Below are 16,568 nucleotides of genomic sequence, written 5' to 3' on the forward strand. Positions count from 1 at the left end.
GTTGCCCATCTGGGCTGGATGTTTGCCTCATCGACTCATCTTTCAGCACACAGGGACAGTCCTGCCCTCAAGATCTCTGCTTTGAAGCATGCACACCTTTCCTGGACTCCTTTGTTTTTAAGGGCTGCTTCCCAAGGAACTCTCTGAACAAGTCTCCTAAACAGACCAAAGTCTCCCCTCTGGAAGTCCAAAAAGAGAGTCTTATTGATGTTCCTCCTGATTTCACCAAATATTGAGAAATCTATAATTCCATGATCACTGTGCCCAAAGCAGCCTCCAAACACCATGTCTCCCACCAGCCCATCTCTATTTGCAAACAATAGGTATAATATAGTCCCTCCCCTGGTGGGCTCACCCTCCAGCTGTGACAAAATGTTGTCCTCCACACACTCTAAAAACTTCCTGGACTGCCTCTTTTCTGCTGTATTAAGTTCCCAGCAGATGTCTGGCAGGTTGAAGCCGCCTACAAGAACAAGGGCTGATCCTAAAACATTCTCCAGCTGCTTATAGATTAAATTGTCCACCTCTTCTTCCTGGTTGGGTGGACGATAACAGACTCCCAGTAGGATGTCAGTCTTGTTGGCTTTCCCTTAATTCTTACCCACAGGCATCCAACTCCATTATCATCAGTTTCAATACCTACGGCATCAAAAGCCTCCCTACTGTAAAGGGCCACCCATCCACCACTTCCCCTTTTCCTGTCTCTTCTGAAGAGCTTGTATCCATCCAGCGCAGTGCTCCAGCTATGTGAGTTGTCCCACCACATTTCTGTCATGGCAGCTATATCACAACTTTGCTGTTGCACCATGGTTTTCAGCTCTTGTTTGTTACCCATGCTGTGTGCATTGGTATACACACACTTCAGCTGGGCTACTGATTTCACCTGTAACTCTGGCTTACCACCCTTGGGCCTGCTTCCAGGCAGCCCAGCTGCATCCCCTTCCCCCTTCAAACCTAGTTTAAAGCCCTCTCAATGAGTTCTGCCAGTTCATGAGCTAAAATCCTTCTGCCCTTAACAGAGAAATGCAGCCCATCCTGTTCCAGCAGGCCAGGTGCCATAAAAGCTGCCCCATGATCAAAGAACCCAGTATTCTGTGGATGACACCAACCCTTGAGCCATTTGTTATGTGGGCTCTCCTATTCCTTTCATTGTTTTTCTCTACCACCAAAGGGACTTGAGCAGAACACTACCTGGGTGTCTGGGTCATCCCTCTATTTCCTTAGTACTTGAGTGTATGTGCTCCTTTGTTTCCTGGTTCAGGGAGCTATGCTGACTTCAAACTGTTCCCTGTCTTTCTACATCATGGGTTTTTTGGTGGGGATCTCCCCATAGGGATCTTTTCTGACAGAAATGTGGCAGTGTGGACTGTAGGAATATGAAAGTGGAGGACACAGGACCACAATTTCCACAATAGCCTTAATTTGTAGATGGCTGAGCTCCTTATGCCTGCTTAAGGAGTGGGCTGGTGTGTGCTGGGATGTTTCAGTTTTCCTTTCCTTGCTCTGGATCCCATGCTTTGAAGGATAACTGGTAGTAACAGATGTTAGTGGAGATATTACATTTCCTTCATAAAGTAAGGGCATAATGAAAGCTGATAAGTGTAAATTGATGCCATTCAGTTGACAGTATCCAAGCAAACAACGTAAGTCCTTTTGATTTGTCCAAACAGGATTTAGTCCAGTCATGTCTATTTTTTTGCTTGTTCAGAAGTAGAGCCAATGAAAGGTGTCCAGCAGGATGTGGAGTGGAAAGCAAACTTTTGACAGAGCTGCGTGAGATGGGACTGGCACATTAGAGGTGAGGTTAGCCAAGCAATAAGGCAGATGCATACACACCTTTTCCACAGGGCAGTGTATTTTAGAGAGAGGTGAAGGTCCTTTGATTTGCCCACATATAGGACAAATTACACCTTGCCAATTGCACTTAGTTGCTTTTTAGATATTAATATTTGACAGTTCTGTAGGAAAAAAGCTGAATAAGTATCACTTCTTCCAAGATCAAAATCAAGATCAAGATCAGTGAATCCTTATAGGTAAGCAATCAAGCAAAGCGGAAAGAGACTGCATGGATGAGCAAGAAGCTTCTGGCAAAACATAAAGAGAACAGGGAAGTTTATGGAAGTTTGTGAAAAAAGGGGCAGGGTTCTTGGGCGCTTGAGAGGGATATAGGAATGTTTTCAGAGTATACAGGAATGAGATCTATAATGCTAAGGTCTGTTTGGAATTAAATCTGGCAAGGGATATCAAGGACAACAACAGGGGCTCCCTCCAGTACATCAGTAGCAACAGGAAGATTTGGGAAAACGTAGGCTCACTACTGACTGATCGTGACAAAGGATCCAGAGAAGGCAGAGTTATCAAAGGTCTATTCTTCAGTGTTCACTGGTAAGGCAACCCTCAGGAATATCTGACTCTATAGGCAAGCAAAGAAGTCCTCAGAAAAGATTTGGTATTGAGGAATATCAGATTAGCATTGTTAAGCAAATTTAACACTCTCAATTCCATGGGCCTTGGTGGGATGTACCCTCAAATGCTGAGGGTTATTTATAAAATCATGGAGAGGTACATGAGAACTTGAACTTCAAAAAGAACAAGCAGGAGGACAGGATCCAGGGAACTACAAGCCATTAACCTCAATCCCTGGAAAGGTGATGGAACGGCCTGGTTGTCATCTCTAAGTGTGCAGACAAAAAAGAAGGTTATGACAAGTAGTCAACATGGATCCACCAAAGGGAAATCATGCTTGGCCAGCCATCCTTGTATGATGGAATGATTGGCTGGGGATGAGGGAAGAGCAGTGGATAATGTCCACTTTGACTTCAAGGTTTTTGACACCATCTTCCACAACATTCCCAAAGGTCAGAATTGGCTGAATGGCAGATCCCAGAGCATTGTGATCATCAGTACAGAGTCCAGCTGGAGGCCTGTAGCTAGCAGTTTTCCCTCGGTGTCAGCAGGGGGTCCGGTCTTGTTCAACAAAGATCATGAAGGGACTGGAGTACAGGCTGAGGGAGCTGGGCCTGTTGAGCCTCACGAAGAGATGACTGCAGGAATCTTACCAATGCATAAACTGCTCTAGGTGAACCTGCTTCAGCAGGAGGTTTGAACTACATGATCTTCAGAGGTCCCTTCCATCCCCAGCATTCATAGCATGGCCATATAGTTTGTGCTGGTTCTGCATTTATGCAATTCAGACAAGAGGAGATGCTTGGTGATGTTTCATAGTTGTTTCTGAGTAATGTGAGGGGAAAATAATTTGGTATTCATGGTATCTAAAAGAAAAATTAGAACCAACTGATAAATATTGAAGATTTGTCTATATAATTGATGTCATACCAGTTAATTTTCCATAGAAGGAATTATCTTCAGTGAGAATCAGAACAGTCTTGTTTGAATTATTTTTCCTTCAAAAGAGAAGCAAAGCTCACTTTCATAGCTTTGTCATATTAACTCTGCCAGTGTCAAGCTCCATTACCTTCAAATAAAATTGTAAAAAATAAAAATTCCTTTAAAACGTGTAGCCTGGTGCGTTACTTGAAATAAGCCCTGTTTAAATGTAATTTTAGAAAAGTATAAATAGCAATTGTGCTAATATAGAAACACACTTTTGGAAGCAGTGTAAATTAAAATTAACAGGAGGCAAGCTGGTTGTTGCAAATGCTGTGCTTTAGAATCCATTTACAAACAAAAATTTTATGCACCAGTAATTTCATTTTGACTCTTTGGGTACCTGCTAGAAGTTGAAATAGACATTTTTTGGTCTAAAAAATTCATATTATTAAATATATGTGATATTTGATTATGTTTTTTTCTTCTATAAGGATTTTATGTAAAAAATAATTTATTTTATATTTTAGAAAGATCCATAAGGATGATGTAATTTCCTAAAATACAAAGATGCAGGTTGCTAAACAATTTTGTATATTACTAAGATCTGCAGGCATAGAGGCGATCTCTGGCAGTGACCAATTACGATATCCTTAGAGGCTGATAAACCAAGTTCCTCCTTAATCACCCATTTAGTGAGGAAATGTTAATAAAATGTTTCTGTACAGAAACATCTATTCTCTTGAACGTCCTGTGCTGGCATTTGGTGTAAGATACCCTCTCTCAAAGCACTAGATGGCAGACCACTGCAGCTTTCAGGCAGCTGTAAAACAAAAGTCCGAGACCTCAAGTGCGATAGGAAACAGATTCAAAGAATTTCCACCTGTGTAAGCAGAACTTCTGCGAAAAGACTGAATTTGATAAATTTGATAGAAATTTGAAGAAAAATTTATTTCATAACAATAATTGTTATGAAATATAAATCAATGTATTGTAATTAGTTGTTCCAACTAGATTTAACTCTATGAAGAACTAATATGCTGGCTTTTGTTTGTATTTATGCACTTCTGTTCTTTGCTGGGTGAATTATTTGAAATTGCAGTTTTACCTGTCTTTTCTCCTTAATTACAGCTGGCTTTTCTTGTTGTTTTCTATGCCTATAGAAAACAATACCTATATATTTTTGTGCCTGTATATTCACGTAGTTGACTTTTTATTTTTGTGGCTAGAGAGTCACAAAAAATAATAGGTTTGATGGCATTTAATGAATTTCGAGGTATAATTGTCTTGAATTCATAGAGCAATAAGCATCTAGTTGTACACAGCAGAGAGAAGCCGGAAAGAAAAGGAAACCAGTGTGGTGTTTTAAAAAGTATTAGTTGCTCAGAAGGGAATATAAAATTTTGTGCCCCATCAAAGGTTTGAAATGTTTTAGAAGCACAGGAGTGATAAAGGTTCCTGTGTCTTTAGAACTTGTGAATTAATATTTAAATAAGATATTAACAAAATTCCTTCTTTCACCTCACATGACCACATTGTGTAATTTATGCTGTGAAGGAGGATCAATAAATATGAGACTTTTCCAAATATGAGTAGTTTCCAAATAATTTTCCTCACTCTTAACCTGCCAAAGACGTAAGAATGAGGCCAAATGGAAGGAAAACTCATTAAATTAATGTGAAGAAAGTAGGCTGTGCAGCGTTTTTGCTGCAAACCTAGTTTTGCATACCCTTTTGTATATTCCTAGGAGATTCTGTTGAAGTCAGTGGTGTATAATTCAAGGGAGAATTTGGTCCAAGGTGCTGAAATACGGACATATGGATATATGCAAGTATATATATATATATATGCTTAATGCAGAGCACGTACCTGGGAAACTACTGCTGGGCACCAAACAGGTTTGGTTTATGGCTGAAAACTAAGATTGCCTTTGATGAATGTAGTAAATTGAGTCTAATCAGTTGATGTCTTTCAAACATTCTATATTTCAATTTCAGTTGCCACATTTTCCTCACTAGTTGAGGACAATATGCATAGAAGATAGTTTATAGGATTAATTTCATATTTGAAGTGCTGGATAAATCTATGAAAAAGAAACCTGAAACTGGAGCAGAAGACCCAAAACAAAGCTTTTGTGGAGTTGAAAACATAGAAAATATGGCAGGGAGTTCTCTGGAGTGCCACTGCTGAATTCTGTGATTTTTAATTGTTTGTTTGTTTGTTTGTTTGTTTGTTTGTTTTAATAAAGCAAATTTCCTGATTCTAAGATGGTGGGTCAAAAATGAAGCAGCAAAGATTTGTGAAAGCAGCAGAAATCCAGCCCTAGCTTATAATTTTCTGTCATGTTCTACCTTTTAAACTAATCCTAAGATTTTGAAGAATTGGGATATACTTATCCAAATACACATGTATCTGTTTCCTTTGGTTTCTTCAAAGGGTACAGACTCCTCTCTATACAAGGTGATTCTGATGGAGCTGTTCTCACTAAACAATCATCCAGAAATGTTCTGACATGTCCTGGTTGTGAGGTAGAATAACACTTTATGTGTCCTAAACTTGGAATCAGCTCACCAAGAGGAATAGGCATTATGAATGTAGCATGTGTCATGGTGTAGGAAGGACAATGAGCCCCTGCCTATGGGGCTGCCGGGTTTAACATCCATTCCCAAGGTGTACTAAAGCTGTTTCTATTCCCATTCCCATCACACAGCTCATCAGCTTATCTATCAGCATGGCTTACTGCTTTCCATTATGCTGTAGCTCTAGAGCACATTATGTGACATTCTCTCAGTGGAACTAAGGATTTTGAACAGGCTGTTGGAAAGATATATACTTCATTTTATATTCTGGGATTACTATTTGTCATAGTTTTAATTTCACACTGGGCAGAAACACTAATTAATGTAGTGGTTTCACGTTCACTAAATTTTGGTCTTGGTACTTACTCTTTTTGTGAGAGAGAGAGAGACTAGGAGAAAAACAAAGCAGGCTCAACTTTAAAATTAACAAATAGTTTATTAACATACACTAAAAGAATAGAAAAAAGAGAAAGTTGGAAAAAAAATGAAAATGGAATGATACTTTAAAAACACTTTTCCCTTCCCTTACAAACTATTCACTTTCTTACAAAACAACATAAAGAGACAAAACTTGTAATTTTAAGTTAGTTTTACTATCTGATAATAGTCTTTCATCAATTCATTAGGGGAAGAGTATTCTTTTGAGTCATGGATCCCATTGACAACTTAGAACAGTTCTCTTGTGGGTTTTAAACTGTCACAAAAACAACCGCCCGGAGAAACCTGCCTTTGTGACCCCTCCCAGGAGCAGGTTCCCAAGCTGCTTATGGGTCATGGGTCTTAGACTTTTGCATACTGGGGTGTCACTTTTTAAAGATGAATAACTTTAAAAGCAAAGGATTCTTCACCTCAAGGTACAGAGATATCTTCTCACTTCTTCACTGGTGCAGGGGGCTTCTCATCTCTATCTCTGTTCAAGCATCTTATAGGATATTACTTAGTTCATCACAAACACCTTTGCTTAAATCTACACACAAATTAAAACAATCATCTCCCCAAATACATATATTTCCCATGATTTAAAGGAATGACTTAAATATAGAGTTCATTTCCATGGCTCAAGTAAGAATAGAACAACCAACTCTTCAACCCTCTGTCCCAATAGGCTTTTTATTCTTGCTTTACTGACTTCATCTTGTTGTTCTTTATGTTCACTCAGTCTTTCTTTACTCTCTCAGAGAAGGGCCAAGCTCTGGAAGCTTCATGTTGCTAAGAAAGAGTTAAATTTGCTTGGAGTCTTCTCTGTAGCTCGTGCTATTAGATGTTCAAGGCCGTGCTGGTGAGGGAGGAAGAACTCACAAAAACATCAGAGATCAGAGCACTCGGGCAGTCTGGAATCACAAAAAAAAAAACCAAAAAAACCAGGCAGGATCATAAATGCCTTCTCAGCCCACCCCTCGGTGTAAATTGAGGTGGCCTCAGCCCAAATGGTACCTACAGCTCTTATCAGGGCCCAGCAGAGATCTCTCCCTGCTCCAGGGAAGTTTAGAGAAAGCAGTTGTTGTAAAGCAGCGACCTCTCCTTCCCCCCTTCACCCGGGAGCCGATGGAATCCGGCCAGGCCTCAGGCCAGATCCCCCCTCAAAAGGGGGGAGCAGCAGGCCCAACTCGATGTTACCTGCCTCCCTCTGGCCAAAGGAAGAAGAAAAAGGACCCACCTACAGGAAATCAAGAGGTTTTATGTGGTACTTCCCAAAGTCGCAGCCAACAATTTCAGTGGTCAGAGTAGATGTCAATATTCTAACTAACTCTCTGATAGGTCTCTGTCTCTTCCAAAGCAATTCCCAGGTCCTGACCTGGAGAATTATTTTATATTCTTTTATAAATAAAAAACCAAACTGTACTAACCTATGACACTATTAAATACAAAGAATAGAGGTTTTCAAGGGGCTATACGGAGTAGCTTAAGGCTCGATATTGACAGGCCAGTCCTATACAAAATGTTTATTCTAAATATATTGGGTTTGGAAGTTCTCCTCATTCATTTTTTGACAGTTTCCACTCAGTCATAGTCAGATCAAGTAGAGCATCTAAGTTGTTTTGAATAACATCAGGAGTCTGTGCAGTTATAGATATCTTACATAATTCTGTCTCTCTTAAACAGGATAAATGATATAATGGTATTCAAGAAGCCATTGATTTCCATAGGATTTCTTTTAAATGAAAATGTAATTCCAACTGATTGAGAGGTGGGCTATAAAACATGAAGCTGTCAGTTACAAAGTAAATTAATGAGATCATGAAATCGTTATTTTTAAAATTTTGATTTTTATAATGCAAGTCAAGAAAATAAAAATTAAGCTGTTTCCAACACCCTTCATGATATATCATTGAGCCCAAGGGTCCAGGTCTGCTACAGTCCTTTGGATAAGGCCATTTGTGAATAAAGAATGTAATCTTTTAGGAGTTCGGGACAATGCTCACACATTTCAATTTCTCTTGCTCCAGGTGAATATTTGTCAGGTATTTTTGTGCAGCACAGAGCAGATTACCACAGAGTTATTATGGAAAAGGAACGGAGGAAGGGTTAAAGCCCAAGAAGGTCATTGGCAAGTATGTAGAAGTAAGAGGCATCCAGTGTCTTTGTGTGTGATACAAGGATACAATAGGAGCTGCTGCAAGAAATACAACTGAGTAACTGGGAAGTGCTCGTGTGTGGGGCCCTGCAGAAATGGGTGCAGAGCAAATACCACACCCTCATACATCACTTTGGTAGTAGCAATATTGGAAGCTAAATGACATGATTACTAAGTGACAGCTGGCAAACTGAAGTGCCAAAAGAACGAGTGAATTCCTCAAAATTGCTCCCCAGTTGGTGTCAGCGGAAGGAACTGAAGCTATTTGCAGATTATTAGCCTGTTGTGTTCTCTGCTATCACAGGGCAGGGAATAATGACAAATATCACTTGTGGTGACTGTTAATGTGGCCTGGTTTGTGTTCTCATCAAGTAAACCACTGAAAAGATACCATATGTGAAAACATTTGATGGGACACAGGCTCACAAAGGCCTTTATCTATAGCCCTTCAGATAAACTGAAAATCTGATTTATTACTAAATCACACCCCCTTGATTGATATTTTTTTCCCCCTTTCACTTTAAAACAGAAGGAAAAACAGTGAGACTATTGCAAGAAGCTTCCAAGGACAAGAGACAATCACTTTTCATCTGCAGAAACAGTGTCTGCACTAAAAGAAAAGCTATTTTGTGCAGTGGGGTTATTTATAAAAGTATGACTCAGCTGGACAACAATGGCAGAATCTGTCTCCAGGAATTTTTAATATATCAATCTAAAAATATGTGTAATCCTAGAAGTAAAAGGTTTCTTCTCAAAAAAAAAAAAAAAAAAAAAAAAAAAAAAAGGCAACACAAACAGTACAAGTGATTAAATTCTTAGGAAGAGAAACCCCAAGAACATAAGATAGATCCAGAGATCATTCACAAGCAAAACCAGCAGGACCAGTGTATAAAGAATTGGTTTCGATCATTTCTCAAAGAATTTTTTTCCTGTGAGACACTTAAAAACTTGAAGGAAGAGATTTTGCAATAATTTCTTCCCTTTTCTTTCTGATCAAAGAGTTGTACTTCATTTTCAAACCACCAGAGTGTATCTTCCTCATCTTGCTGATTTGGCTGATACAAATTCAATAGACAACCAATTGAGAATAGTCAGTTTTGATCAAAAGTAATTTAATTCTTTTCAGTTTATTGATGTTTTAATAACCCTGATTGCAATGACTGTATCTTCCGAAGAGCATAGACATTGGCTTTGTTAATATGATTTTCAAGAATTCTATCTGTATGAGGAACATTGCACTTAAAGCAGGGGAATAAAGACTCCATAACCTTTGACAGATCTTATAGTTACATTTGGGCCTCACAAATATGAAGAAGAATCTGAGACTTTAAACAAGATTCCGTTCTTTTCAAAGATTAAGCTGAAATTAAAAAGTGATGACCAGTGCTAAATATGTTTCTCTGAGTTTTCCCAGTCTGTGGAGGTAAAAAAAATATAAAGATGAAAGCTCCTTGCTGAATTTAAAGCTGTAGAAGCACTGTTAGACAGGATGATTTTTGTGCATTCTATATTTGTATCCCAAGAGAATATCTCATACACATTCACTGTTAATCATGATTACAAGTAGTTCTTCATAAAAGAGGTGGGAGCAGAAAAAGCTGCAAGAAAAGTGTGAGTTACAAGGCCCTACTTCAAGAGTGAAATCCGTTGTTAACTTTGTCAAGTAATAAGGATCTAAATTTCATCATTCAGCATCTTCCCTTAGGTCTCAGAGGGGTAGTCATGGTAAATAATAACAACTATCTGACTTTCTTAGGTTCTGAGGAGGCAGGAGGGAGCACAGGCACCAACTTTGAGGCTTATTGCTACTGCAAGAGCTGCTTTCTATTGTCTTCCATGGCCTCTTGATGCTTTGCTTTCCCAGACTCCATCCATGAGGCAATTCTTACTCCAATGCTTGAATATTTAGACATTTGCATTGTAATTTGTAATTTAGCCATGGTGGACTCCCCTTTACTGCTTAAATATGCATATCTTTGGCATGTCTTGTGATTTCCCAACCTAATCACATATTTTCCCTATTCGAAATTTTAAGAAAATGCTAGATGTTCAGCATCTTTCTTAAAAGAAGGTCTTACATTTCAAACAGCCTGATTTTCCTACTATCCTCCTCCTATTTTATATGTATTGGCTTAGGGCTAATTTCACCTTTGGTAAACTATTGATGTAAGCAGCACACATGGGGAAAAGCATGGTCCCATAATTCCAGCCAGCTCTTGCTGGGAGCTGCAGTAGGCCCTCCGGATTTTGCAAAAAATGGATTTGTGCAGGGCAGAAATAAAGCACTATGCTCAGAATTCCTCCATATTTTGTTTGAAATCCTGGACTGCCACAATTCCTGTCTCTTCCTCAGACATTTTCCTTCAAAAGCAAAATCCGGAGCCAAAGCTCTAGAACTGGTCAACAAACTTGGTGAAAATTACTTTCAGAGTAGTTTGAGACAGTCAATAAATATGGAGGACTCCCTGTACTTTGTTGACTTCTTCTTTCCAGTTTGTGTTTTCCTATGAAGAAAAGGACATTGTGCTTCAGTGACATTCAGCCCCTACAAAAGACAGCTTTGTGTTTGCACAGCTCCAGCGGCAGCAGTACGTAACGCTAACAACAATGAAGAGTCCACGCTGAGAAGGAGCCTTCATTTTCTCACCTAGAGATGTGTATCTACTTTTTTTTTCTTTCTGATCAGCTTGAATGATGCTGGCAACATGTAGAAGAAGAGGTCTGATGCATCACTCATTATGCTGAGTCTAATGTGGCTTTATATCTTGTTTCAGTTACAGAGGAAGTCCTGAGGCCATGGGGGATTATCAGAAAAGCAGCAATATGGAAATGTGTATGGAGGGGAAAGAAGATTGAACAGCTGGAGAGTACTCAGTGCTGGTGCTCTATAGGGAAAGCAGAGATCTCATAAGTGCCAAGATTGTATTGTAAGTACATTAGTCTCATAGGGGCATGCAAAGACAGCGTGGATTGTTACTTGTAGACCACCACCACTTAGAGATTTTATATCCTGTAATGACTATCACAGTTTTGATTCCCTTGCCATGGAATGTATCTGGCTGCTATACCTTTCAATTAATTTATGCATGGTTTTTCTTGAAGCCAGCAGAAAACCATGTTTTGTAATTAATTAATTTTTAATATTGTGTCTGTGTATGAGAATGGTTTAATTAGCCAATCACTTCTCTTGAGGGGTAAGGTTTTTTTCCTGGTACTTATTCACACATATATTCCATATATTCTTCTAAGTAGCAGAAAAATTCTTATTATTTTAATAACTGTTATTGGCTAAACAAGTTCTCTAACAGAGAAAGTAATTACTTCATTGCCTTGTTCAGAAATTCTTTTCAAGTGGGTGACCTTGTCACAAGTTAATAACTAGAAATGTGGATCACTATGGGAAGTATATATGCAGACTTAACAACTGAATGAAAGCTGCCGTAAGGATAGTTAATTATGTCATTAAAAAGTACCTTTTTACTTTCTCTCTGCCATTTCATGTATAATTCCAAATCTGTTATCCCTCTTGCTTTCCACATTCCTTTATCGAAGTGAAGCTATCCAGTTTGTTTCACTATAGACACATCTCTGACCCATTCTATTGTATCAAAGAATGGTTTGGGTTGGGAGGGACTTTAAAGATCATCTAGTTCCAACCTACATGCCATGGGCAGGGCCACTTTCTTCCCATATTTTCTTCCAAGGATTGTGGGGGTTGGACTAGATCATCTCCAGAGGTCACTTCCAACCCTAACAATTCATTATAAGCTATTGTATAGAACCCTTATCTTCACACCCACTAAAGTCTGAGATAGCCTATGTCCTTCCCTTCTTCTCCTGAAAACAAATGTTTCCTTCTTCTGATGTCTTGCTTTGAAATGTGTTTGGGACCTGGTATTTCCACTCAGTTTACTGGGGAAAACCACACAAAAGCTTTGTTCAGGAATGGTGATGCAAAGGGTTTTTAAGGAAGAAAAACAAAAAGACAGAAGGAGAGGGAAGCAGGGAGGGAAGAAGGCAGATCCTGTATGCTTGGAGATGTGAAATTAGGCTCAGATGGAGAATAGCTCCAGGACTCACTGTCCCAGATGTTGTGTCTGCACAGCTGCAGCTGCCTTCCTAGAGTGCTCCACCTCACATGCTCTGCTGTGGAGTTTTCCACTCTGCTAATACTTCAGCTGGGAAGACTGAGCAACCACTGACTGAATTATTGAAGGTGTAATTAAACTGGCAGTAGTTGAGGGGAGCATGTGAACATTTTCTTAGCAAAAATAAAGGGCTTCCAATGAAACAAAATGTCACATGTAAGTTCAGTTACTACCCTGAACCTTCCCCATCTTCCTCAGCTGAGGCAGTAGTTGTGAATACTGGTAGTGAGTTTTTAGGAAAACCACCCAGCTGTTTGTAAGGTAGCCAACATCTAACACTACAGGGAAAAATGAGCTCTCATCTTCCACTTTATTTTCCATAGCAGTAGTGGTGAGCTCTTGCTTAAAGGCAAGATCACACCCCTACCTACAGGTCTGGGTAAATATTGCATGCAAAATTTAGCAGCCTCTGTGTGGGAGAACAGATAGAGATAGTGCTGAAGGCACTCTTGCCCCTGATATATTGCAGCTGTGTTAATTACCAAAGAGTGGGAACAGCCTTGCCCTCGCAGCTGTGGGTGATATAAGAGTGAGTTAGGTGACGGAGTGGCCAGTTAGTTGGAGTCTGCTGGCCATGCTGTGAGGAGGAAGGGTCAGGAAGCAGCAAGCCAGAAGTGCAGAGAGAAGAAGGAGAGAAAGAGCCAGAGCTGTGTGCAGTGACTCATGGAATGTAGCAAAGGTATGGAAAACGTTTCAATGACAAGGTACTGATACTTGAGGCCCCCTGAAGTTTTTAAAGAAGCACTCTTGAGTGCTGTGGCTATCTCGATGACACCTCTGCACTGCAAAGATTAATACAGGCTGTGAAACTGCTTCCTGAAACTTGTTGCCTGGAGCTCCTTTGAGGTAGAGATCGGGGCTCACAGTTTTGTCATATGTGTAGCAGAGTTCTTTAGGGTTGTGACAAAGATATAAATCAGTCAAATTTGACTTGATAATGAAGCACAGGCTATTTTAGGTGGGCTTCCTTTTTGAAGGACTTCGGCTAATCTTGCCTGTCTTGCTCTAACCTAAGAAGCCATAATCCAGCTGTGGAAATCAGGTTTGATAGAATTTTATTTAGCCTAGGAAATGCTTGCATTAATTCTGGGATTTAATCATTCCACAGCTGAGTGGTTGTGATGAAGTTGTGTTGGATTTATCTATCAAGTTATTCCAGCTCTTATGGGACAAAACCTGAAACTAAAAAAAGTATGCTTTCCTTCTTTGCCTCCTTACCTTTGAGTTAATAACTATAGCTAATGGGAGATGTCATTTCTCAGGGAATATTTTTCCCTCCTTAATTTTGCTGCGTAGCTGGTTTCAGTTGGATATTTTTGGGTTTGCTATTCTTTTTCTACTGGAGAAAAAGAAAGGTTGTATTAATAAGATGGATATAGGAAATAAATTTTCTAAAGATTAATTACCTGTTTCAATGTTAAGTTACACAGTTGTTTGCTAAAATGTTCTGTAAATGTCTCGTAAGTTAATCAGTTCTTAGTTCATATCCCCCCCTTACTGTTGAGTATTGCCCTGCTGCTCCCTTTGTATCCATGATGGCAGAAGATTGCACCACCTCCTATGCAACCACGAGACTCCCATAAGGCCTAGTACCTGGCAGAAGTCAAATGAGCAGACAAAAACCCCTAAACCCCATGAGCCCTAGTACCAATAAAGATCTCTAAACACTTTTAGATGGGGAAAACAGAAAAGAACATCAGACCACCAACCAAAGCTTTTCACCTTGTCGCCATGACCAGGACTGCACTCAAACAGCATGGCACCCATAGACAAAGAGCCAGCAAATGTCTTCCTGGAGACTCTCATGAGGCAAGAAGACCCAGATCCACTCTGCAGAGATGGAAATGATCGCTTCCTTCCCTGGGTCCTTGTGGGAGCAGCAGCGGTGTGTGCCTACCCCCACCTCCCATAAAAGCTGTTGTTTTGGGTTTTTTTTTAATAAAAGCTGAAATAATTTTGGAGCTGGTCTCCCAGCCCATTCATAACAGTATAGTTGGTATAACTTTCCCTTCAAAATTTGGGTTAGAGCAGCAGAATGTGGGCCATACATTTTGCTTGCCCCTGCTCCAGTACAGAAGCAGCCTTTGCTCTACAAGTGTGTTTGAAGAGTGTGGCTGCTCCTAGATTTATTTAATAGCCAGAGAACTTCTGTTTTGGGCAGAATTCTAGGGGAAACCTAGAATGGGAGCCATGGGAGGAAGCCAGAAGTGAAAAGGCATGAAGAAGTTGACAGAATTTAATGAAACAAAATACTTTGGCATTTAAAAAAGACCCAACACAGTGTAAGCACTTTAAAATAAAAATTAATCTTCATAGGCATAGGCTGCTTTGAAAATTTCACTTATAGTCTCCAGTTGTATTTTTTTAATGTTTTTATTTGTCCTGATTTAGCTTTTTTTTAACAGTTTATGACAACTGAGCACCTAGTAAATTGTGTCTGTGTAGTCCAGCTCCTCTTGGGAAAATTGTGAAGTTAATTTATCAAGCAATTATTCTATGACCTGAAATATTCCAGTAATACAGCTGGATAATGAATAAAGAAGTAGTGCCAGAGACAGTTATAAGGCAGGTGAAATATGGTTTATTTTGTGATTGTGTGGGTTGGTGCAGAATATGACAGGTGACATAAAGAGAAGTTAAGCTCTACCACCACCACACTCCCACCCCAGATCTACAAAGGCAAACATCGTATTGTCTATGCTAGCAAGGGTTCTGAGAACTTCTTTAAACAGAGAACGGAGTGGAAGAGTGATTCCTCTAGATAATTTCTGACCAATTGGCAGAGTTGAAATTGGCTTTGCAGCAGAAATATAATTTACAAAATCTTGAAAGCAAGTATTTGCAGTGCTTCAGGCAATTATACAGGTTTCCCAAATAAACTGTAGTATTTCCTCAATTCACTCTCTTCCAGAAGACTCTTTCCCTGCCTCTTTTGTGTTGAGCTTATGGTCTTTACTTCTCCTGCTTCAGATAAACCAGAGGAAGGATGCATTTGCACGAGGCACTGTACTTTGTTACATTTCAGCTAATTACTGTACCACTGACCCTTCCCTCAGAACTAGACTAAACTTCTTCAGTAAAATAATGTATGGGTGCGTACTGAGCCAGCTGCCAGATATATTGGAGGTCACAAAGGCTGCCAGGCTTGTGAGGAAAGCAAGTGCTGGGAGTAAGAAAACTTGTGTTGAATCATGATGGATGGGTAAGCCACAAAAAGGGATGCTGAATGAAACAGGGAGGATGAACACAGAGGAGCTGTGGCTGATATTGGTAGTCACTCCCTACTGAGCCAGACTCATGTCCCACAGCTTTACTGGTGTGTGACAGTGGAGGCTGGGAAGGTTCCCTTCTGCTGTCATCGAGGCTGGGATGCAGGCACCTCCACCACAGTGGCCAAACTGTGCTCTGGCAAGTTTTTCAGGAGTTCTGAAGCATTTTGAGAGAGACATTTACAAGAAGCAGCAGCTCACGCTGACAGAAACTCGGCAGAAGGGAGAAGCGTTGTTCTCCACAGAGGCGCATCGCACCAGCAGCACCTCTCCCACTGAGTTTTTGTCAGCACAGTGGCTTGGGAAATAAATACATGGTCTGACACACCAACCTAGCAAGTAGCTGAACCCTTGATGAAACTGTTGCCAGATGTAATAAGAAAATACAGCAATTATGCAGTCACAGCTCCAGATCACATCATGGCTCTTCTGATCTCTGGTGCTGTGCCTCCCAGATGCAGAGCTCTGTCTAGCACAAAGTCTGCCAGCAGGCTTCCAGCTGCCTTCTCTTCTTGCAGACACTTATGCAGACATGTGCTAGGGTTTCAGATTTGCTTGTCCTGAGTCCCTCAGCCCACTTCTTTGAGCAGAAAAAGCTAATGATTGTATGTGATTTTGTAGGTTATGCTGCCTGGTTGCAGCTTTTGTCTCCATCTCTCCCAATGTCTAC

General features: G+C 40.1%; 1 long non-coding RNA gene across 1 annotated transcript; it reads left to right on the plus strand.

The window, feature by feature from the left end:
* Positions 1-13,186: 13,186 nt before the first annotated feature.
* LOC120758192 (uncharacterized) lies at positions 13,187-15,642 on the plus strand. The gene is made up of 2 exons (XR_005702799.1): positions 13,187-13,308; positions 14,304-15,642. It is a non-coding gene; the product is annotated as an uncharacterized LOC120758192 (long non-coding RNA).
* Positions 15,643-16,568: the final 926 nt, after the last annotated feature.

Source organism: Hirundo rustica, chromosome 1 (genome assembly GCF_015227805.2).
Source record: "Hirundo rustica isolate bHirRus1 chromosome 1, bHirRus1.pri.v3, whole genome shotgun sequence".
Lineage (NCBI taxonomy): Eukaryota > Metazoa > Chordata > Aves > Passeriformes > Hirundinidae > Hirundo > Hirundo rustica.